Raw genomic sequence first — 23364 nt, 5'->3', positions numbered from 1 at the left:
ACCAGTACCTGGCAGGGTACATTTTTAACAAATTAACCTATTGCTCACCTACTAGATGGATATCTACCGTTACTAAATAGTAAGTACAGTTGGAAAGTATGTATTGATGCTTCACTTATATCTACATGTGAATTGCTTTCAGTTTTCTTTACTTTATCATAATTCAATTAAGAACCTTCCACACCAGCCAGGCTCCATCTTTGTGATCATCTTCACCAGTAAAAATCCTCTCCTCTCAGCTCCTGGTTTACAAAGCTCTTGGTTTGGGTCTTCATCACTAGTTGTTGTGTCTGTGTAGCTTTGGACATCTATGCATCATATTAAAAAAATCCAAAGCAAGAGAGACAGGGCAGCTTGTCATTCCTCTGCCCAAGCCTGTTTGCCCTGTCTGCTATCACCTTCAGGATTCCCAGCCGCCATCACGGAAGTAGGAAAAGGTGGGTATTAGAGAGAAAAGATGCAGGGAGAAAAATGCATACATTGTTTATGAATGTATCTGTTATCCTATTAGGCTGAGAAATGTCCTTGCTTTGGCAGTTCCCAGAGTATATTTCTGTGGCCAAAACCTGAAATGAACAAATTCAAGATTTCTTCCCCATGTATCCTTGCTTGTAAAATGTAATAAGAGGTATGTGTGCTAGGCTTTAGTTGCTTCAAAAATAATTACAAAAATCTTTCCATTGCTATTTTAAATGTCCTTTAAGAATAACCATCCATCTCCTTGATTTTGAGCTCTGCATTTCACATCTGTGCCCACATGGATGAGGATGCTGACTGTAGCTAAATGGCTTGGATCTTTCCCCAGGCACTACTTGCTGAAGAGAAAAATGTCATAGAAGTCCTCTGATTTTGACTTTACATGCTTATTAGAAAGATCTTGTCTACCCATCCACTCATCAATCCATCTGTCCACCCACCCATCTGTCAATCCATCCATCCATTCATCTACTCATCTCTGTCTACACAACTACTCATCCATCCATCCATCCATCCATTCACATCTACCATATGACCACCTAGCTATATTCGTCTATCCATCTCTTCACCCATGTCTGTATCTACATGTCCACCCATTCATTGCTTCATTCACCTACCCACCTAAATATAACCATCTACCCACACCTACATCCATCCATCATCCATCCATCCAGACAGACAGACAGACAGAGAGTGGTTACTACATCCATCCATCCATCCATCCAGACAGACAGACAGACAGAGAGTGGTTATTGAGCACCTACTAATTGATGTTGTTCCTCACTCTGCCAAGTCGTGAAATCAGTGTCTTTCCAAGTGATGTTCAAAAATCCTTATCTTGGGTTAACTGGATTGGGGTCTTTGAGCTGGAGTCTGGAAATCTAGGTGCCCAGCACGGTCCAGATGGACAGTGCTCAGATAGAGATGCGAAGGAGAGTGTAGTTTGCCATGACAGAGGAGGTCAAGTGGGGACCTGGCCATGGTGAATGGCGGTTATACATACCGCTGGGGCTGGGGAGGGATTCCCAGGTCTTTGAATCATCACCGTGAGGATCACATGCAGAAACAATGTTTTGAGGACACAGCCAGCATCCCAACCTGACTCCAATAGTCATAACTCAGATGACTGTAGCAGAATACTGTGGATTGCACAACTGACATAATGTAATATTTTTCTTCCATTCTGGAATCTGAAAGTCTGAGATCAAAATATCGAGTCTCTCCTAAGGACCCTCTCCAGTTAGGAATGTCAGCATTCCTCTGTATCCTCGCAGGAGCTCCCCTGTGCCTTCATGGCTGATGTCTGTGTCTCCAAACTTCTTATAAGGAAGCGGATTAGCAGAGTGGGTTAGAAGCTCCTTCCCCCGCCCCCATCCCAGCAGCCTCATTTAACTTTGTTGTCTCTTTACAACCGTGATGTCTATGTGTCTTCTCATTGGGGACAGTGAACTTGATAAGAGGACAGACACACTTTAGACTATAACAGAACACTAGTGTCTACTGCTGGCCCCAGTGGTGAGTTGAGCTGGCCTTCCACCACTGCAGGCTGGTGTTTTTCTATCTTCCCTGTGAGAGACTTGCTGTATTCTGTGAGTAATGTTTCTCCATGAGACCTTAACCGCCTTAGGAATACCTCCCCAGCGCTGTGTACACAAACCCACTTTTCATCATGGTCCCTACTCCCACGGGACCATGATCTTCCAGTGTTGGTAGAACTCCTATTTGACGGCAGCCCGATTGCCTATGAAACCAGGAGGAGCCAGTCCCCTATTGGAGGCCAATAAGGGTGAAGCAGAAGTGAAAATATCAATCTCCCCTACTTGATTCAAGAGAGTAAACCATAGTGCACGCCCATGACTAGGCAGCACTCATCATGGAAATCCAGCTCTGACAACCAAGAACTCCTGTATCCCCACCATCTCTGTCAGATCATCCCTCCACCAGACAGCATGTCTATTGTCCTCCAAATGTTATTTTAAAAGACAACAAGGGAGGTTCTTTAAGAACCAATGAATTCCATTTTGCATATATGTACCACATTTTCTTGATCCACTCATCTACTGAGGGGCATCTAGGTTGATTCCATATCTTAGTTACAGTAAATGATGCTGCAATGAACATGGTTGGGCTGATAGCTTTAGTGTGGCCTTGTTTGTGATCATTTGGGTAAATGCCCTAGGTCATAGGTCAGGCTATGATTAGTCTTTTGAGAAACCTCTGTACTGCTTTCCAGAGTGGCTGAACAAGTTTACATTCCCACCAACAGTGTAGTAGCATTCCCTTTTGGCCACAGAAATAGTGGAGCAAAAGATGAACCAATGCACCAGCGATACTCACTAGACACTCTGGTGGAAATGAACTTACAACTTGGAAGAGAAACTGGGTGGGGGCATGTGGGAGAAAATGAGGGAAGAGGTAACACTGTTCAAAAAGAAATGTCCTTATTACCTTACTCGTGTAACTGTAACCCCTTGTACATCACTTTTATGATAATTTTTAAAAGAAAAAAAAGAACCAATGACATTGTGTTACCAAGCAAAAGAAGTGAACAGAATGTTGGTCCATTTCATCTCAAATGAGTCACCATTGATTGATTTAAATACCATCTGTCCAATGGGTTTGTTCTGTACAAGAGACAGACCTTTTGGGGTCTATGGAGAGGAGAGCCTCAAGCTTTGGTTCCAAATACATTGTTCAACAGTCAGCTCTCGAGTTCAAATCTCTCCCCTCCTGCTTCCCTGTCTTGCTCTCTGCAACTGCTGAACACAAGGTTCAGCGTCTGGCACAGCAGTCACCAGCAGGTCACCAAGGCGGAAGCATGGCTCATTTTGTGTGTCTTATCTGCACTGATTTGGCTCCGTTCATCTTATTAGAAAACACTTGTGCATAATAAAGCAAGAGGAGCTGCCTGCCAGCACCAACTTGCAGATAGTCTCCGCCATGGGATCTCTCAGACTGGGCATGGGAAGGAGTACTCCACGGTGAAGTTGGGTATCTCCTGATCCTGACACAGCTGCTGGGCTTCTGTGCAAGGTCTTCCTCCAACTGTGAGCCCAGTGAAGGAGAGAAGAGTGGTCTGGATTCAGACAGAAGACATTTTTCCAAAGTTGCCTTTGGATACTACGAGAAAGTTGTACATATTTCTAGTAATTTATCTAGCATCTTGTTCTTTCTCTGTGTGTGTGTGTGTGTGTGTGTGTGTGTGTGTGTGTGTGTGTGTGTGTGTATACTTGTTATGTACTATGTCAGAATTTCACATGCTTGCTGGTGTGTGTTCAGTGTACAGTGTGGGATATGTGTGGTGGTGCATATTGCATATGTACACTGTATGTGGTGACTGTTGTGTGTGTGTGATATGTGTGGTATATGACATGGTATGCATGCATGTGTGTATGCCTGTGTGTGCATGCCTCAGTGTGTGTGTGTGTGTGTGTGTGTGCGCTAGGGAGGAGCCCAGGATGAAGATGTGGACTCTGGTGACTCCATTGCTCCTTTTCCACCTTCTTCTTCTTTCCGCCAGCTCAGGTCCTGTTCACAAATCCCAGTGGTAGATGGAGCTGCTGTGCAAACAAAATGGGTCTGAGCAGCCTCTGCCCTCAGCGCTCACCTGCGTCTCCTTGGCAACCAGCTTCCCCGCGCCCCGTCCTCCTCATCCGCGTCTCGGTGCATCAGTCATGGGCAGCCATTAACTGAGCTGACTTCCGGCCTAGCTTGATGCTGTTTGCTTTCCCTAGAACCTTCTAGTTCAAGTTTTATGATGCAGTTGCTCACAGATGGTGGGGAGCCCGCACCCCCTCCTGCCCGTGTGGCTTCAGAGGCTGAGGGTCACCCAGCAGTGAGGGCCACCTGGCACCCCATCATCCACCCTCCTGCCTCCGAAGAAAGCTTTCCTAGGCAAGGAAAGGCGGTGGCCCCACCCTCTCCCCCCCACCACACCCCGCCCTCTCCCCCCACCACACCCCACCCTCTCCCCCCACCACACCCCACCCTCTCCCCCACCACACCCCACCCTCTCCCCCACCACACCCCGCCCTCTCCCCCCACCACACCCCGCCCTCTCCCCCCACCACACCCCACCCTCTCCCCCACCACACCCCGCCCTCTCCCCCCACCACACCCCGCCCTCTCCCCCACCACACCCCGCCCTCTCCCCCCACCACACCCCACCCTCTCCCCCACCACACCCCGCCCTCTCCCCCCACCACACCTCACCCTCTCCCCCACCACACCCTGCCCTCTCCCCCACCACACCCCACCCTCTCCCCCACCACACCCCACCCTCTCCCCCCACCACACCCCCTTCCCCTGGGTCTGCCTCCTCTCTGGGTTCCTCGGGGTTGAGGCAGGTTTTCCAGCTGATGCTCACCCTGCTTTGTGTCCTCCGTCCTGGGAGAAGCGCCATCCAGGGCTCATTAAGGGAACTAATCAATTCCATGCCTCGCGCTGGCTCAGCACATTACCACACAGGCAGGCTATTAGCGGGGTGAAGCATTAACACACGCCATCTCCGCGAATCGATAGGGAGCCCGTGTAGAACAAGACCTGGTGGGGTTTTCCCTCACATTTTTCTCCCATTAAAGAAAAAACCCACACCAAGCAACTCTTCCCATGTCTGCAGGTATGCCTTTTAGGAAGAGGAAAAACAACTTTGTTCGCAAATCATGCCTTGGTGAGGGTCCATGGTGGTCGATTGGACTGGCTGTAATTTCTTCTGAGATGATATCTTCAGAGGATTCAAATCTAGACTCTCACATTAGCTCAACACGGTTCATACATGCACGCATGGGCGCATGCACACACATACACGTACACGTACTACCATACAAATAGCAAACACATTAGTTTACATATGGGACCTGCACTAAAATACATGATTAATATGAGCTCAGACATGTGCTCAGCAGACAGGAACTCCACGTGTGTGTGTTGCTCCTTAATACTCATTTTGAACACATGAATTTCCAGCCCTCGAAATCAAGGATCAATAATCCACGCTAGAAGCAAAGTTTCTGAAAGCAGATTCATGTGTGCGTTCCCCGCCAGTTATTCATGCTTGTGATTTGTCAACAAGTGAGATGGAAATACCATCTCCTCTCAACTGGAGTCAGCCATATTAAAGAGCTTCCCCAGCTTTGCTACCTCATTAAACTACTTTCACAAGGGCCGGGGAAGCAGGCAGTTCCTGAAGCCATGCAAACAGTACAAAGGATATATTGTGCATCATTTGGTTTATTTCAGGTATGGGTGAATCTGTGCTTTGCTTCATAGCTGGGTCCACAGTGGAAGAGAGTAAGGTGTTATAAAGTGTGCAAGAACAAACAAGAAAAGAGGGGAGAGACACATGCTGAATGTATACAGGAGACTCGTGATGATCCAAATAGCCAGCAGGCATGGAACTCTCCCCCTACTGATTAAACAGAGAGAGAGACAGACAGACAGAGAGAGAGAGACAGAGAGAGAGAGACAGAGAGAGGAAAGAGAAAAGAAAGAAAGGAAGGAAGGAAGGAAGGAAGAGAAAGAAAGAAAGAAAGAAAGAAAGGAAGGAAGGAAGGAAGGAAGGAAGGAAGGAAGGAAGGAAGGAAGGAAGGAGGAAGGAAGGAAGGAAGAAAAGAAGGAGGGAAGGAAGAAAAGGAGGAGGGAAGGAAGAAAGCAAGCAAGCAAGCCAAAGAAAAATGGAGGCTGCCGCACCTATTTTGAGAGTGCTGGTATCATTGAAATAAGGTCTTAAATGAGGATTGCACCCATATAGAATCAGAAGAAGGGCCTTCTATTTTTAAGAAATACCCAATGTTTCATATTTTCCTAGCCTATAATTACTCTTAATCAAAGTACAATAAATAGTAAACAGTAAAAATGAAATAAATGTGGTGACAGTATGCCAGTAGCAGGGAGAAAATGTTCTATCCATCTAGCTGCGAGTGAAATGGGTGTAATTACCGCTCATTTTTCTCGTAATTGCTGAGTTATTAGTTTAAAGCTTATACACAACTGGTGAGCTGTGCAGAGTACCCATTCCCTCATTAGCGCCCGGCTTTGCCATGCTTGAAATCAGGAAACTCAGATCAGAATTAACCCTGACTGCTCACACAGAATCGCCCCCGTCTCATTTCAATTGTGTCAACTCCAACTTCTCTTCCCACCCTGATATGAAACCATCGTGCTCATCTTTCTGTCTTGAATTACGATTTATTTGTTTAAGTTTCTTGGCTCAGTTTGAATCCATTTCAAATGGTGAATCCAAAAGGTCCATTTTGCCGGGAACAACCCCAGTACAGGCCACCAGGGTCTATCTTCTGTTTGTCCAAGTCATACATTCTTGATTGCATCCAGATGTCTGTTCCTCGTTAACTTAACATGCTGTAGTCAGGGCTGTGAAATTCTCCAGCCCCGGATTCTATGAGGGTGGCCACACCCAGCTGTACAGCTCACCTACGTGGGAGAAGGGAGGATACAAGGGGCCTTGAGCGGTCCTGTTAGTACACAAGGTAGCACAGAGGCGGGAAGAGTCATGACTTAGGTATTCTGGAATGTGTTGTTTCATCTCTGAGATTCTCAAGACGTGCTAACTTCTAGGAGGTATTCATGAAGGAAATGAAGCCCGTAGATACCTTTGCTCACCATTGCACATTGCCGTACAATTGTGACATGTTTTCCGGATTAATTCTGTTAGGCTCGCTCTCGTTGGTCTAACCAGGAAGTTGTAACTCTGCAGATGAGACTAGTGTTGCAAGGGGTGACTGCAGCCTGCTTCTGCTTTGCGTGCTGGCTGCCTGGCTGCCTGGCCAGTCTCTACGGTGTGGAAACACACATTTATTGCACAATGAGATTTGCGTAGTGAGGAGGTGCCAGGAGGATTGTACGCCAGCTGCTCAGATGACTAAGTCCTCATCTGAATTACCCAGCAGAAGAGGAGGTGATGGAGGCACAGTACCTGAAAGTCCGGCGAAGTCCCTTCAGATGAGTGGTAACCAGGGTGGGCTTTCCTCTCGCTAGGAATGAGTGTCGACCTCACACTCAAAGACAGAAGGGGGAAGGGTTGTGACAATTGAACAGCCTCAGTCAAACTCGCTTTCTGCGGCAGACTGCGGATTCTCTCTCTCTCTCTCTCTCTCTCTCTCTCTCTCTGTCTCTCTCTCTCTCTCCTTCCCACCCTTCCGCCCTCCCTTTTTCTCTTCTCTCCACTCTCTCTCTCCCCCATCTCTCCTTCTCCTCTCTTTTTCTCAGCATATTTAACCTCTGCGGAGAGACTCTCTCCCTCCCTTCCTCCTCCCCCCCCCCCCCCCGCATATTTAACCTCTTGGTAGAGATAAGCTGGTGAAGACTGTGGAAATGTATTTTAAAATTTCCATCCTAAGCCCCCGGGAGCCGTGCACCCCGGATCCTTTGAGCCGGGAAGGCCTCCGGTGGGGGCCGCGTGCTTATCACCAATAATCCTTTGGTTCTGCTTTGCCAGCTGGGGTGCAGAGATAGGGAAGGCTGGGGGCTTACAGCCTGGAAACGGGCGCTGATACTTCACCCCCAAGCACAGACATGAAATGAGTATTTGCATAATCTATCTAGAGTTACCCAGGTTTCTTTCAGTCTTCTTATCATGTTTTTAAAAAATCTATTAAGAGAATATTAGAACAAAATGCATTTTTTTTCTCTTCAGAGAATTCGTGTTGCCTGTGTCTCTGGCTTCCGAGGCTTTCTACTTACTTACTTATTTTTGTGTGCGTGGTTTTTTTTCCTTTTTGAAGCGCTGACCTTGTCCCCCACTCCTCTGTCTGTTTAGATCAGTTCTTTTGACTCAGAAGCTGAGTTCTGAAAGATCATGAAATTTTTATCTGTAAAGGCCCCGAATAAATTGCAGTTGTGGAAATTGTGATATCTCGTCTCTCCTAGAGCAGAAATGGAAAAGGAACTAAAATTCACCATGTGTTTTAATTCAATAGCTCTCCTCCACTGACGTACAAAAGAAAACACAGGGAAGTGAGTTTCCTCTGCAAAACTACCCTGAGACCTGGCCTCTGTTCTCAGCCAATACACACTGAGACACAGGTACATGCAAACACACACACTCACACACACACACACACACACAGCATGGGCACACATGCACAATGAGACACAGGCACATGCAAACACACACACACACAGCATGGGCACACATGCACAATGAGACACAGGCACATGCAAACACACACACACAGCATGGGCACACATGCACACTGAGACACAGGCACATGCAAACACACACACACAGCATGGGCACACATGCACACTGAGACACAGGCACATGCAAACACACACAGCATGGGCACACATGCACACTGAGACAGGCACATGCAAACACACACACAACATGGGCACACATGCACACTGACACAGGCACATGCAAACACACACACACAGCATGGGCACACATGCACACTGACACAGGCACATGCAAACACACACACAGCATGGGCACACATGCACACTGAGACAGGCACATGCAAACACACACACACAGCATGGGCACACATACACACTGACACAGGCACATGCAAACACACACACAGCATGGGCACACATACACACTGACACAGGCACATGCAAACACACACACAGCATGGGCACACATGCACACTGACACAGGCACATGCAAACACACACACACAGCATGGACACACATGCACACTGACACAGGCACATGCAAACACACACACACAGCATGGGCACACATGCACACTGAGACAGGCACATGCAAACACACACACATACAGCATGGGCACACATGCACACAGACACAGGCACATGCAAACACACACACACAGCATGGGCACACATGCACACAGACACAGGCACATGCAAACACACACAGCATGGGCACACATGCACACAGACACAGGTACATGCAAACACTCACACAGCATGGGCACACATGCACACAGACACAGGTACATGCAAACACACACACACAGCATGGGCACACATGCACACAGACACAGGTACATGCAAACACACACACACACAGCATGGGCACACATGCACACTGAGACAGGCACATGCAAACACACACACATACAGCATGGGCACACATGCACACAGACACAGGCACATGCAAACACACACACACACACAGCATGGACACACATGCACACAGACACAGGCACATGCAAACACACACAGCATGGGCACACATGCACACAGACACAGGTACATGCAAACACTCACACAGCATGGGCACACATGCACACAGACACAGGTACATGCAAACACACACACAGCATGGGCACACATGCACACAGACACAGGTACATGCAAACACACACACACAGCATGGGCACACATGCACACAGACACAGGTACATGCAAACACACACACACAGCATGGGCACACATGCACACTGACACAGGCACATGCAAACACACAGCATGGGCACACATGCTCACAGACACAGGTACATGCAAACACACACACAGCATGGGCACACATGCATACTGAGACACAGGCACATGCATATATACACACACAGCATGGACACACATGCACACAGACACAGGCACATGCAAACACACACACGATGGGCACACATGCACACAGACACAGGCACATGCATACATACACATACAGCATGGGCACACATGCACACAGACACAGGCACATGCAAACATACACATACAGCATGGGCACACATGCACACAGACACAGGCACATGCAGACACACACAGCATGGGCACACATGCACACAGACACAGGTACATGCAAACACACACACACAGCATGGACACACATGCACACAGACACAGATACATGCAAACACACACAGCATGGGCACACATGCACACAGACACAGGTACATGCAAACACACACATACACAGCATGGGCACACATGCACACAGACATAGGTACATGCAAACACACACACACAGAGCATGGGCACACATGCACACAGACACAGGTACATGCAAACACACACACACAGAGCATGGGCACACATGCACACAGACACAGGCACATGCAAACACACACACACAGTATGGGCACACATGCACACAGACACAGGCACATGCAAACACACACAGCATGGGCACACATGCACACAGACACAGGCACATGCAAACACACACACACAGAGCATGGGCACACATGCACACAGACACAGGCACATGCAAACACACACACACAGAGCATGGGCACACATGCTCACTGAGACACAGGCACATGCAAACACACACACAGCATGGGCACACATGCACACAGACACAGGCACATGCAAACACACACACACACAGCATGGGCACACATGCACACAGACACAGGCACATGCAAACATACACAGCATGGGCACACATGTACACAGACACAGGCACATGCATACATACACATACAGCATGGGCACACATGCACACAGACACAGGTACATGCAGACACACACAGCATGGACACACATGCACACAGACACAGGTACATGCAAACACACACACACAGCATGGACACACATGCACACAGACACAGGCACATGCAAACACTCACACAGCATGGGCACACATGCACACAGACACAGGTACATGCAAACATACACATACAGCATGGGCACACATGCATACTGAGATACAAGCACACACAAGCACACACAGGCACTCGCAAGCACACATACACACTGCATACAGCTATTCAACTCCCAAAGAACAAAGTCATAAACCTCCCTCCTTCTGCTGCTGAGACTGGCTGGACACCCTGCCCGCCCCCTGCCTGACCCCTCTGCCCCTTTCTTTCTTATTTGAGTTATTTCTATTCACCCTGTTTTCCCCCCAAAAATCCTTAGCTCCTTAACAATATCCAACCTTCCGTATTCTACTAAAATACTTTCTTATTGTTCACCTACAAGAATTAAAATGTGAAATTCAATAGCCTTCACATTCCTGGATCCCAAACTACATAGTGACAATTTCTGTATTATCTTTTCTTCTATTGCTGGTTTTTACCTGAAGACATACTCTTTATTTCTTATTCCTATCTATCAATCTGTCTGTCACCTATCTCTTCATCTATCTATCTATCTATCTGTCATCTATCTACCTATCTATTCATCTATCTATCTGTCATCTCTCGATTCATCTATCTAACTATAGATCTATAGATAGATATTCATCTATCTATAGATGACAATGGAGATTCATCTATTTATCTCTCATCTCTCTATTCATTTATCTATCTGTCATCTCTCTATTCATCTATCTATGCATTATCTATCTATCTATCTATCTATCTATCTATCTATCTATCTATCTATCTATCTATCATCTATCATCTCCCTTTCCGTCTTCTCTCCTGTAGCTGGGCTTCCCTGTACTCAGCCCTGATTACCCACCTATCCTTTCTTTCAACTCTTTCCTCTGTACCATTCCATCTGCAAATGCTTTCACTCTTTGTTCGACACATAAGCACCGAGACCCTCGAATGTGTTGGGTAATGGTCCAGGCATTGGAAAGCAGAACAGTATCTTGGGGGACGTCAGTCAAGCAGTTACCCACACGGGTGTATGTAAATGTGGTGAGTGTAGCTGATGTAGAGACAGGTGTCAGAGGCAGAGGGAAAGCACATTGAACAGGTTGGTCACTGAAGGCCTCTCTGAAAGGTGGACCTCTAAAGAAGGTGAAGAAGACAAGATACACCAGGAACAGGACACATCCACACAGGGAGGAGGGGCTCAGCAGACAGACAGACAGAAGTGCACAATTCTGTCCTATAGCAGCCCATCCATGCCGGAGGGGACCTATTTCAAGACTGCTATTGGGTTTCTGAAACCATGAACAGAACTCCACTATGTTTCTCCTATACTCACCTGTCCATGACAACCTTCAATATATAAGTCAGAGGTTAATGGCAATCACTATTGAAAATGTACCATTTCATGGATACAAGATGTACTCTTCTTTTTGTTTTTGGTGATGGTGGTCATGGGGCTTGAACTTGCAGCCTGGGCGCTGTCCCTGAGCTCTTTTGCTCAAGGCAAAAGCTCTTCCACGAGCCACAGTGCCACTTCTGGTTTTCTGGTGGTTTATTGGAGATAAGAGTCTCACAGGCTTTCCTGCCCTGGCTGGCTTTGAACCAAGATTCTCAGATCTCAGCCTCCTGAGTAGCTGGGATGACAGGCGTGAGCCACCAGTGCTCAGCAAAAGATTCATTCTTAATGTACATCTTAGTTACCACTGCAGTGATTTCTTTTCATTTTTAAGTTGTAATTTTTCATCTTTCACTTGAAGGTAGTACCGTGAAGCACCTCGTTATGACCCAAGAAGCGCCTGCCTCTGTGCTTTGGTATATGATCGGAATATATTTACCTGAACACAGCACCGTGGTATCTGGCCATTGACTGGCTGCCTGAGGAGGCAGACAAGTGGCCCCTTGGCAGGCACCCGGGGGCACCTGGGTGAGGTGGGCTAAGATTTCATCACTGCTCAGAGCAGCATGCAATTTAAAACTCATAAATAATTGATTTCTGCAATTTTTCATTTAATAATGTTGGAGCCTAGTTGACCACAGGTATATGAAAACCACAGATGAAATGGGGGTGTGCAACTACTGTACTCGATTGTGCTGGGAGGGCCTGGGGGTAGACACAGGAGAAGGGTGGCTACCGCACTCCGTCCGTGTGCACGGAGGGGCTACGGGACCCCGGGGACCCCCTCCCTGACACACTTCCAGGGAGAGAGGCCACGGGGCTGGCCGGAATCCCAGTTCCGATTTCTTTCCTCTTATCCCAGGGAGACAGGCCACGGGGCTGGCTGGAATCCCAGTTCCGATTTCTTTCCTCTTACCCTTTAGTATATCCTGTGTTTCCAATTTTTTAAAAAAAATTTTATTTCTTTGCAAAGATGCTGTAGAGAGAGGTTACAGTTACACGAGTAAGGTAATGAGTACATTTCATGTGCAGCATTGTTACCCTCCTTTGTTTTTCTCCTACTCTCCCTTCCCTCTCCCACCTCCCCCACCACTCCCCTCCCTCACAACGTTGTAAGGTTCATTTCCAACACAGTGCTTGTGAGTCTCATTGTTGCAATGGGTCATCCTGTGTCCTTGTTTCAGCATTCTGTTATTCCCTTTCCCCTCCCCAAATTAGATAAATACATATACAAGATGCAGGGCACCAAAATCAAATACAGTGACCACGGGATATACCATAGGAGGAGAACATCCAAAAGAAACAAAAGAAAACCACATAGTTCATTAAAACCAACAACAACAACAAAGAAAAACCTCTTGTGTCCATATCTTGGTGTTCATTTCACTTAGCATCATCTTACATGGTCATAGGTACATAGCTATGGAGCTTTTCTGCTCATCTGATGAGACTATCCTAGACAAAATTCTTACGTGTAACACTTGGGCTTTTATCCCTACATTAGTCATCGCCCATGTCACCTTTCAAGAGAGATGCTTACCTTTTGTATCTTTGAGCCTTTTGTCAGGAACTTAGGCATAAGTAGGCATGAGTTTGCTTCTGCTCTAATTAGTCCATGTTCCGGACAAAGAAGCAGCCGCTCCATCAGTTCTTCTGGAGGGAGAAGCTTGCTTGTTTGTCTGGCTCACTCTCTCTGCACACAGCCAATTCTTATACAAGAAGCACCCCTCCCCCTCCCTCCCCCCCCCCCCCCCCCCCCGCTCATTATTCTCCTCTTCTTCCTGATGAGCTCGACAGTTTGTGACCTAAGGTTCTGATGTTAGTGTTCCTAGCCTCACCTTTGCTCTGTCCCCTCCTTTCTTCCCACTGGGTCAGTAACTAACATGGAAATCTCGCATGCACACCTCCGAAGGTCACACCTGTGGACACTCAGGCCTCCAGCGTTCATTTCTAGATGGAAATGAACACCTTGCTTTAATTTGGGATTTCCCATTTTTATTTCACTGATCACTTCTCTGACGAGTCCAGACGCCATCTGTCAGGATCAGAGACGTGCAGGGCAGGCAGAGGAGGGGCCGTGGGATGACTGCTCGAGTCATCCACGCTGTGGGCTCAACTCTCAGAGAAGAGATACGGGCGGTGCTGCACGGGATCCTACAGCGCTGCGGCCCGTGTCCCAGGACCGCCCCCCCTCACCCCCGTACTGCACGGGGCCTGCCTCTCTCTGTGAGCCTGGCTTGCATCCTGGGACCGCCCCCTTCTATTGCATGTGACCACATGACAGGATACAGAAAAGGTCATTTCAGACTAACGCTCTCTACCTCCAAAATCAAGGGTCCCTGTCAAGTATTAGCTGGCATTGAAGACTTATTTTATTCTCTGGAGAACCACAATTTGGGAAGATATCAATACACAACCGCAAGGGGGGTTCAGAGAGCTAATCAGTGTGAAACAAGGCAGGCGGGTGACGACCAGACATGATCTCGCATCTGGTGTCACCTGACGGCAGCGGGATGCATACGGTCCGGAGGGGTGCTTGTGTGCTGGGGACACAGAGCCCCCGAGCTTCACATCAACCCAGTGCAATCATGTGATTCCTTCTTGTGAAAAATACTGTGCAAAGTCCAGAGGTAATGAAGGTAAGCCCACAGATACAGAACTGCAGAGCCGGCACGGGCCTGGCCAACTGTGGCTGTGGAGCGACTTCCCTGTGGAGCTGGTGTGTCCTGGAGGTGCGTCCCCGTACACTCAGGACAGCTGTCACACCCGCTGTGTGGCACACACACTGTCCCCAGCATGCAGCGTGCCACGAGCATTACCATTGACAGGATGTGTATACCGTGTGCCTGTCTGTGTGCAGTACAGTGTGTTAGAAGGTGTCTGTCTTGATCTTTGAGGCCTTGAACTCAGGGCCTGGGTGCTGTCCCTGAGCTTTGATGCTCAAAGCTAGTTTGCTCCACCATTTAAGCCACCACTCCACTTCCGGCTACTTTTTTTTTAAAGTGATTAATTAGAGGTAAGAGACTCAGATACTTCCCTGTCCCAGGCTGACTTCCAACAGTGATCCTCAGATCTCAGCGTCCTGAGGAACTGGGATTACACATGAGCTCCCACCACCTGGCTTACATGTATGTCTTTAACACGTGTGTGTGTGTGTGGATACATGTACAGAACCCTCCATTTCCCTCTCCTTGCCATTGGTTTGTAGAATGAGGAGCACTATAATGCCAAGCGCAGGCAAATCCTTGCCGCTTGCCACAGTGCATTGTGGGAGTGAAGGGGGGTCACCTTAGTCTAGGGTCCTTAGAGGCTGTGATGAGCCAGAGGCGTGGTGCAGGGGTGCCCTGTCTGCACAGGTGTTAGTAGCACCTCGGAGGCCCCGCCCAGCACAGCTCTGTCCATCCTCCTGAGAGGCGATCACCAAGGTCCGTTTGGTGAATACCGTGGACCGTGGCTTGGCGGTGTCCGGTGGGCACAGCGATCGCGTGTTATTGTGACAGATTCCAGTGGTGTGATCGTGCCCACCAGCGCCATGATGACGTGGCACAGGGCACTGGACCAGCACAAGGGATTCTGGGAAGTGGTACAGGGGCCACTGAGGAGCTTGGAGGTGGGGGAGGAAAACCAAATCACCCACCCAAGCCACAGGAAGCCCAGCAAGAAGCTAGACGCATTGTAATTTGGAAAGATAACAAAAATACTCCAATGAGGGAAGACGGAAGGACAGTTCACCGGAGCAGATGGTGAAAGGTACACAGGGGATGAGGAGCGACTGGAGCAGATAAATAACTGGGTTAATTATCAAGGGAGCAACCTCCCAGGAAAAGCCACTGAAGTCCCGAGAAAACAGGCCATGCGGAGGGGAGGGCCTGGATGGGGAGGAGCCTCTGGGCTTGGAGGAGGCCTGGTGGGGGACAGAGAGGTGCACCTTCAAGGTAATTAATTCCAAGAGACTTGGCTGAACTGTGTAAGCTCTGGAGGTTCAGTACTGGCCCCCCACATTTCTGTTCAATACTGAGGCATCCCTGATGGCTATATCATCACTGGAAGAGCTCATCTGTTACTGATTGTGGAAACTGGCAGTCCTCATTCTCTAGCTTTACTTACAAAGATGTCCCGGCTCCCAGGCCCTTGCTTGTCTTTGCCCTCTGTCTGGGCGGCATAAATGAGGACCTTCGCCGTTCTCTTCCTGCAAGCCTCTAAGTTCATGCTCGCTCCTGAGGACAGAGGGCTCTGCCTGAGAGCTGCTTCTCCGGTGCTCATTAGTTCTGTCTCTTCTTCAGATGGCTGAAGACCAGGACCTGAGACCTCCACACTGCTCCACTGTTCAGTGCTCTCCAAGAGTGCTAGTTAAGAATCAAATCATAGCCAGGTGCATGTGGCTCACACCTGTCATTCTAGCTACTCAGGAGGCTGAGATCTGAGGATCGCAGTTCAAAGCCAGCCCAGGCAGGAATGTCCAAGAGACTCTTATCTCCAATAAAAACCCACCAGAAACCAGAAGTGGTGCTGTGGCTCAAGTGCTAGAGCACTCTCCTTGAGCTGAAGAGCTCCCAGGCCCAGAGTTCAAACCCCACAACCAAAAAAAGAATCAAATCATAACTGGCCCTTTGTAGTCACCAACTTCTCCCTCTGCAGATGCCACCCATCAAGGGTGAGACCATCTGGCAAAGGACTGCATCTGTCCTAGCTACATGGACAGACTCGTTGTTATGCCCTGGATGATACAGTAAACAGTGATTCTCGTGATACAGGAATTGTAAGTAATCCAGACATGATTTAGAGTACATGGCATCATGGGCATAGGTTAAATGCAAATGCTATTAGCACTGTGTTATATGCAAATGCTAGATTAAAATTCAAATGATGCACTATTTAATGCAGGGAGCTCAAGATCTCAGGTTCTTTGTATTTTATTGTTTTCTTTTGGGACAATGGCACCCCTTTCCCTCACTCTCTCTCTGTTTCCCCCCCCCCCATCCCCACCCATAAGTTGTATAGTTCGTTTTCCACATGGGCGCCTCCGAGTTTTGACATCTGCTGGGACGGGGTGGGGGTGGGGTGCTCCTGAAGCAATCCCCCGTGTGTACAGATACTGTAATATCCGTGCGCGCTCTCCTCCGTCGGTCTATGGCTTCCTCCCCCTTCTGGCTATGTACAGATGTTCAGGAGAGCTGAGCAGAGCTCCAGACACTTCTCTCTGTATGCCCTCTGTAAGGACCGCCTTAGAAGAGGGTAAACCTGAACAGGTACTCCATGCCCAAACTCCGGGATGGGGGGGGAGGCAGAGAATCAACACCGACCACACACAAAAGGAAGTTGTAGAAGATGATAATTTATGGGGGCAAAATAGATAGAGCATACAATCCCTGATTTTGATGTAAAAAAAATCACACCTCTATGTATTTCCAGGGACATTCATAGTGACCTGTGTTTACTGAAACATTATCCACAACAGCTGAGATACAGAAACACCTAAGTCAATAGCACATGGTCTGCCTGCATAATGGAGCACTAGTCAGCACTGAAAAAGAAGAAAATTGGCAAGAAAAGACACTTGGTCTTAGCCCAAAGGCTGAGGAGTTCCCATGCTCCCACCTGGAGGAACACTGTTCCATTGTCCTGTCCTCCACTTCCTGGCAAGACCAAGACATGTTGCTTTGTTCCGGTTTGGTTCTTTCCCAGGATGCAAAGATGCTGGTGACTTCACCTTCCAAGGCAGATGTGTAATATTTACAGACCTGTCAGCCAGTTTCTCAGTTTTGCCCTGGGTGCAGTGTTTCCTATTTGTATTGCATTGCTAGTCAGATCAGAGCCGGCGGTGTTGACTTTATCCTAACCCTGTAGTATTGACAAAGGCGAGTTTCTACCACAGTGACCGAAGAAACTGAGGCACAGAGAGGCTGAGGGCCGAGTGTAGTATGTACAAAGCTGCTCAGTTTGGTGTGTTGTGGGTAAGAGAACTTGAGATGGACTTCTGCTCAGAGCACAGGAGCCCAGCACTTCTCCCTGAGTGTCTACCTCCTCACGAACAGTGGAAAACTAACCAACTCTGGCAGTGAGCTCAGCTGGGAAATGCTGGGCCTGAGAAAGTTTGAACAGGGACCAGGCTTCGGGCTGGGACACATGCACCGAATCCAACCGGATGGAGGTATGCTTTGATGAGCAGCCAGTTCCCAGTGTTTGAGTATACCTTTAAAATAAAAACGGAGGAAAAAAAATGCCTTCGATCCCTAGGCAAGAGTTTGCTCATGCCTACATATTTACATATTAAAGTTGGTTCTGGGGAAAGGAGAAGACTGCCCCAGAGAGGCCTTCTGGGATTGAACACCAGCCCCCCAGGCCCACGCAGGGCCGTGTTGATTTAGTCTTCATGTGAAGAAGCAAAGGAGCCCGTTACACACGGGCTTCTCCTTCTCGAGCAGAACTGTCTCCTTGAAATGCCAACGTGCTGCATGTTGGATGTGTAGTGCGTAGCTGCCGGGCATTCCCTTTGATCCGGTACAGTATGCATTTGTTAAAGAGCTGCTTTATTGATTTTTTTAGCTGCTTTTTGCTGTGTTTGGATCATTTGTACATATGCACATCACATTTTTCCTACATCAAAGGCCTTAATAAGTTCACCACACTTAGGAACAGCATACAACATAAAGAGACTCTGCTCTGTAAAGATTTCTGCCACTTAACCTCCTCTACAAAAGTTGTTTTTAATGTTTTCTTTCTGAAAGGCTTCAAAATACTTCGCATCGTCTTCAATGAGTAAGCCCACCCGGGGCCCATCAATACATCTTCAAAAACCAGCCAGGCACCAATGGCTCACGTCTGTAATCTCAGCTACTCAAGAGGTTGAGATCTGAGAATTGGAGTTTGAGATCAGCCAAGGCAGGGAAGTCCGTGAAGCTCTGATCTACACTTAACCAGCAAAAAGCCACAAGCGGAGGAAGAGCTTAAGCGATAGAGCACCAGCCTTGAGTGAGCAAACTAATGGTTAGCATGTAGGACCTGAGTTTGAGCCCTAGTACTGACACAGAAAGCCAGAAAAGCAAGAAAAAAAGAGAGGGAGGGAGGGAAGGAGGAATGGAGAGAAAAAAGGGAAGGAGAGATGGAAGAGAAAGAGACAAATAGAAAGAAGGAAGGAAGGAAGTGAAGCCTGTGGATGTGCCATACAGGTGTAATTGCATGGTTATGTGCAGGTGTGTGTGTGTGTGTGTGTAGGTGTGTTTTTAGGGAAGATTTAATAATACCAGCCTATGCTTCTCACACCCATTTTGTAGGACAGGAATCATTTTACTTCAGTTCACTAGGTAGTTGACTAAATTTGTAGATGTCACTACTTCTGGGAAAGTGTTGACAACACTTGGTGTATGTGAGGAGAGCAGTAATTTAGAAATAAAGTCCCATTACGATCTTTACTTTTTCCCCTATCAGGTACATTCAAAGCAGTGTTAATTGTATTTAATGCTTAATAAATATTTCTAGAGAACAGGCTTTCTCTGATGAGCCCAGCAAATAATACCACCATCAGCTGGGCCTGGACCGGCCTAAGGGCACTGTCACAGCTGACCTCTGATCTTCGGCACTGTGGAGAGGGAGGGCCTCCCACAAACCTTCCTGTTGGATGGTATCTCATAAAGACATAAAATGATCACAGTTGAAAATGTCAACTTAGTGAGGGAGCTAACCCATGGAGAGGAGAATCTGACTAGAAACACCGATTCCTCAGTAACGGTGCCGAGGATGGGAATGTGAGAGGGTTTTCCTTGGGAATGAGTTGGATTGGGCAGGGAGTGTGGGAAGTGCCACAGAGAGGCGGGGTTTAGATGTGAGTCCACAAGTCACCAGAACTGTAAAACAGCTTCAAGAGAGTGACACTTAGACTGCAAGGACACCTGGACCTGGTGAAGACGTTTTTTGCCTTGTTTTGTTTTAATGGAAGCGAACACCTTTTTGTATATACTACACTGCAGATAACACTCTTAACCTTCTCTCTTTTTGTATATTACTACATGGCGGATAATACTCTAATATTTTCTCTTTGGGCTTCAGCAGAGTTCTGGATCCTCAACTCCTTTTTCAAAATGTTGACTATTTTTGTTTTACTATTTTTTGTCAGTAGTTGTGCAAAGGAAAGGCCGTGTGACAAAGCAGCTCACGAATACAGTGCATGTTGATCAGCGTCACCCTTCAACCTCCTCACCCCCTTCCACCCACCCTTCCCTTACTTTTCTTAATCGTGTGGAATGTGCAGTGAATTCTTTATTTTTATTTTTATTTATTTTCTTTTACAAATGAGGCAATTCCTTAACCCAGCATCCTTGTTCCAGTGCTTCTTGTTGGCAGCTGCCACCTGTCCGGCGATTCTGTCCAGATCTCTTTGTCCCTGAGATGTCAGCTTACGGCTCCCATCTGGGTCCTTTTCCACCATTTTCAGCCCCTCCAGGGCTTGGAGGACCTGGCGGGCCATGCTCTTGGAGCCTCAGCTGAAGTGGCTGGGCATGACGCCATTCCTCTGCTGCCCTCCCCCCCCCCGTAGATCCTAGTCATGGAGCGGACCCCAGCGCTGCCCCGGAGGTACAGGTGCAGCACTGTGGATGCAGCTCATGTGTAGAACCAGTTCTCATTATAGGGCGCAAGCTCTTTGTGCTTGGCCAGCTTGACAGTGTCCACCCATTTGGGGACTTCCAGCTTCCCGGACTTTTTGAGGAAGGCTGCCGGAGCTCTGACCAACTCCTGCTGGCTTACGTCTTTTACAGTAACTCCAGGCATCGTGCGGCCTCCGCGCTGCCAGCCAGGGGAAAGGCTGTGCAGTGAATTTTTGACTGCGTTCTCTTCTCCTCCCCTTCATTGTCTACCCCTCTCCCCTTTGCACCCCTCCCTCTTACAAGTACCCATGTCCTGGTGCTTATTTTGTTGGGCTTTGACTTAGTCTTTCCAAAAAAAAAAAAAAGTAATTTCAAAAAATGTTACCATTTGATTTCTCCATAGCTTCTATTCTAATCCAGTCTATTCATTTGGAACTGTGTGCATCCCACCCAGTGTGGTTACTTAAGGATTTATAGATGCATTCCAGCTCCCACAAATGAAGAAAAACCATGCAACCTGTTTCTCTCTTGGTCTGGCTTACTTTACTTAATAAAATTTTTCCAAAGTCTTTCCATTTCCTTATGAATGATAAAATGTCATTCTTTCTGATGAGTGAGTATATTTCTATTGTGTACAGATACCACATTTTTTCATCCATTCTTCCATTGAGGGGTTTCTGAGCTGATTACGTATTTTGACCATGGTGAATAGCACTGCAATGAACATGGTTGTGCTGCTGGTTTTACTGAAGCCTTGTTTATGGTCTATTGCATAAATGCCCAGGAGTAGGATTGCTGGGTCAGAGGGAAACTCTGTGTTTAGTCTTTTGAGGAACCTCCATACTGCTTTCCAGAATGGTTGAACAAGTTTATATTCCCACCAACAGTAGCATTCTCTTTGGGCCATATCCCCAACAGCATCTGTTATTGTTAGTTTTCTTGATAGTGATCATTCTAACTAGGAGAGGTGGAACCTCAATGTTGTTTGGATTTGTATTTCTCAAAGCAATTCTTAATTTCTTAATTGGATTTGAAATCCGCACTGCCTCTGAATCAATTTGTTAAATACTCTCAATGTAAAATGGAGTCTGAGGTCGTTGAACACTTACAAAAGAGGAAATGGCAGCCTGGGTTCGTGGGAGCGCTGCTCGGAACAGCCGACATGAACTCAGCCTGGGCTTGGCCTCTCCAGGAGCCATCCTGACACCCAGCCTCAAACAAAAGAGTGCAGGCCCCACAGCCTCACCCAGCACCAGCTGGCTGGAAAAGGCCTCCAGCAGGCATTGATTTGTACATGATCGCCAGCTTTGGCAACCTGATACCTTTCCAAGATGTGCATTTGCTTAAAGTACTTGTCAGCCCACAGGATCAAGTCATACCTGGAATAGTAGTCAGGAGCTCTGAAGGCAGAAGGATATATAAGAATGTCCAGAAGCACACCTGGCAGAGAGCCCGGATGTGAGTTCACCTGGAACCCCTAGCTCCTCTTCACCTCAGCATAGCTTTCCTTTGCTCCTGTGAAGGCATCATTTCCCTATAATACGATTCCTTTCATTGTAATGTGTATTAGACAAATGAATCAGCCCTAGGAACATGACCACAGTCAGGTTTTAAATATTTCCCGCAGGTCTCCAGATCTTTTTTAGCAGCCACAGGTGTGTGTGTGTGTGTGTGTGTGTGTGTGTGTGTGTGTGTGTGTGTGTAAGAGAGAGAGAGATCTTATTGATGTATCTATTCAACTATTTTCTTTTTTCTTTCAAAATTCAGTTAATTTTTGTTGAGACATAAAAACATAAACCTTAAGTGTATGTGGTAGATGTGATGGTTTCATACGTGTATACACTGTATAGAATTGAAAGCAAAATAAATATATCTCGTTTATCTCATCAAACACATTTTTGTTTCTTTTTTATTACTACTTTTAAGTAACATTTTGTTTCTTTATAGCCAAAGGTGTATTTTTTTTTCATTCTAAAGAAAATATGTAATTAGGAGGCAAAGCACTAATCAATCATATGTCATTCTGGCAAAAGGATATTCTCTGAATTCAAAATTAAAAAGACTTTTAAAATTCTGACCTGCTTCCGCATTGTTACTTTAGCCACCCTACTCCACACTAGCACACTGCATCTTCTTACTCTGCCTTGCTGTCAGTACCCATCATCCAACCTGCCTCGCCCCTTCCTGCTCCCGGCTCTTTCCTGTCTCGCGTAGCCATCTTTTCGCAGCCTCCGTGCAGGGCTCTGGTGTGCACCGCTGATGAGCGAAGTCTTGCCATACTGTCTGGTCTCCACTTTCATTCACCATTGTAACACGTACAACATTAACGTGGTAACAAGTGTTTAATTGACCAGTAGTGTTCCGTGGTGTTTCTCTGACCACTTAGCAGTTGAGGGACTCTTGGACTGTTTCCATGTTTTGGTTGTTGCGA

The 23364-nt window shown here is 47.3% G+C and overlaps 1 protein-coding gene and 1 pseudogene across 1 annotated transcript in view; one reads left to right on the top strand and one right to left on the bottom strand.

The window, feature by feature from the left end:
• Dscam (DS cell adhesion molecule) overlaps nucleotides 1-23364 on the top strand; it is a 448055-nt gene that overhangs the window by 108155 nt on the left and 316536 nt on the right. The window lies entirely within an intron of this gene.
• On the bottom strand, nucleotides 20624-21134 carry LOC138832633 (small ribosomal subunit protein eS19 pseudogene; annotated as a pseudogene).

The sequence above is a fragment of the Dipodomys merriami genome, unplaced genomic scaffold, assembly GCF_024711535.1.
Source record: "Dipodomys merriami isolate MVZ:Mamm:240054 unplaced genomic scaffold, mDipMer1.0.p SCAF_2, whole genome shotgun sequence".
Classification (NCBI taxonomy): Eukaryota; Metazoa; Chordata; class Mammalia; order Rodentia; family Heteromyidae; genus Dipodomys; species Dipodomys merriami.
This window is presented reverse-complemented; position numbering and strand designations above follow the sequence as displayed.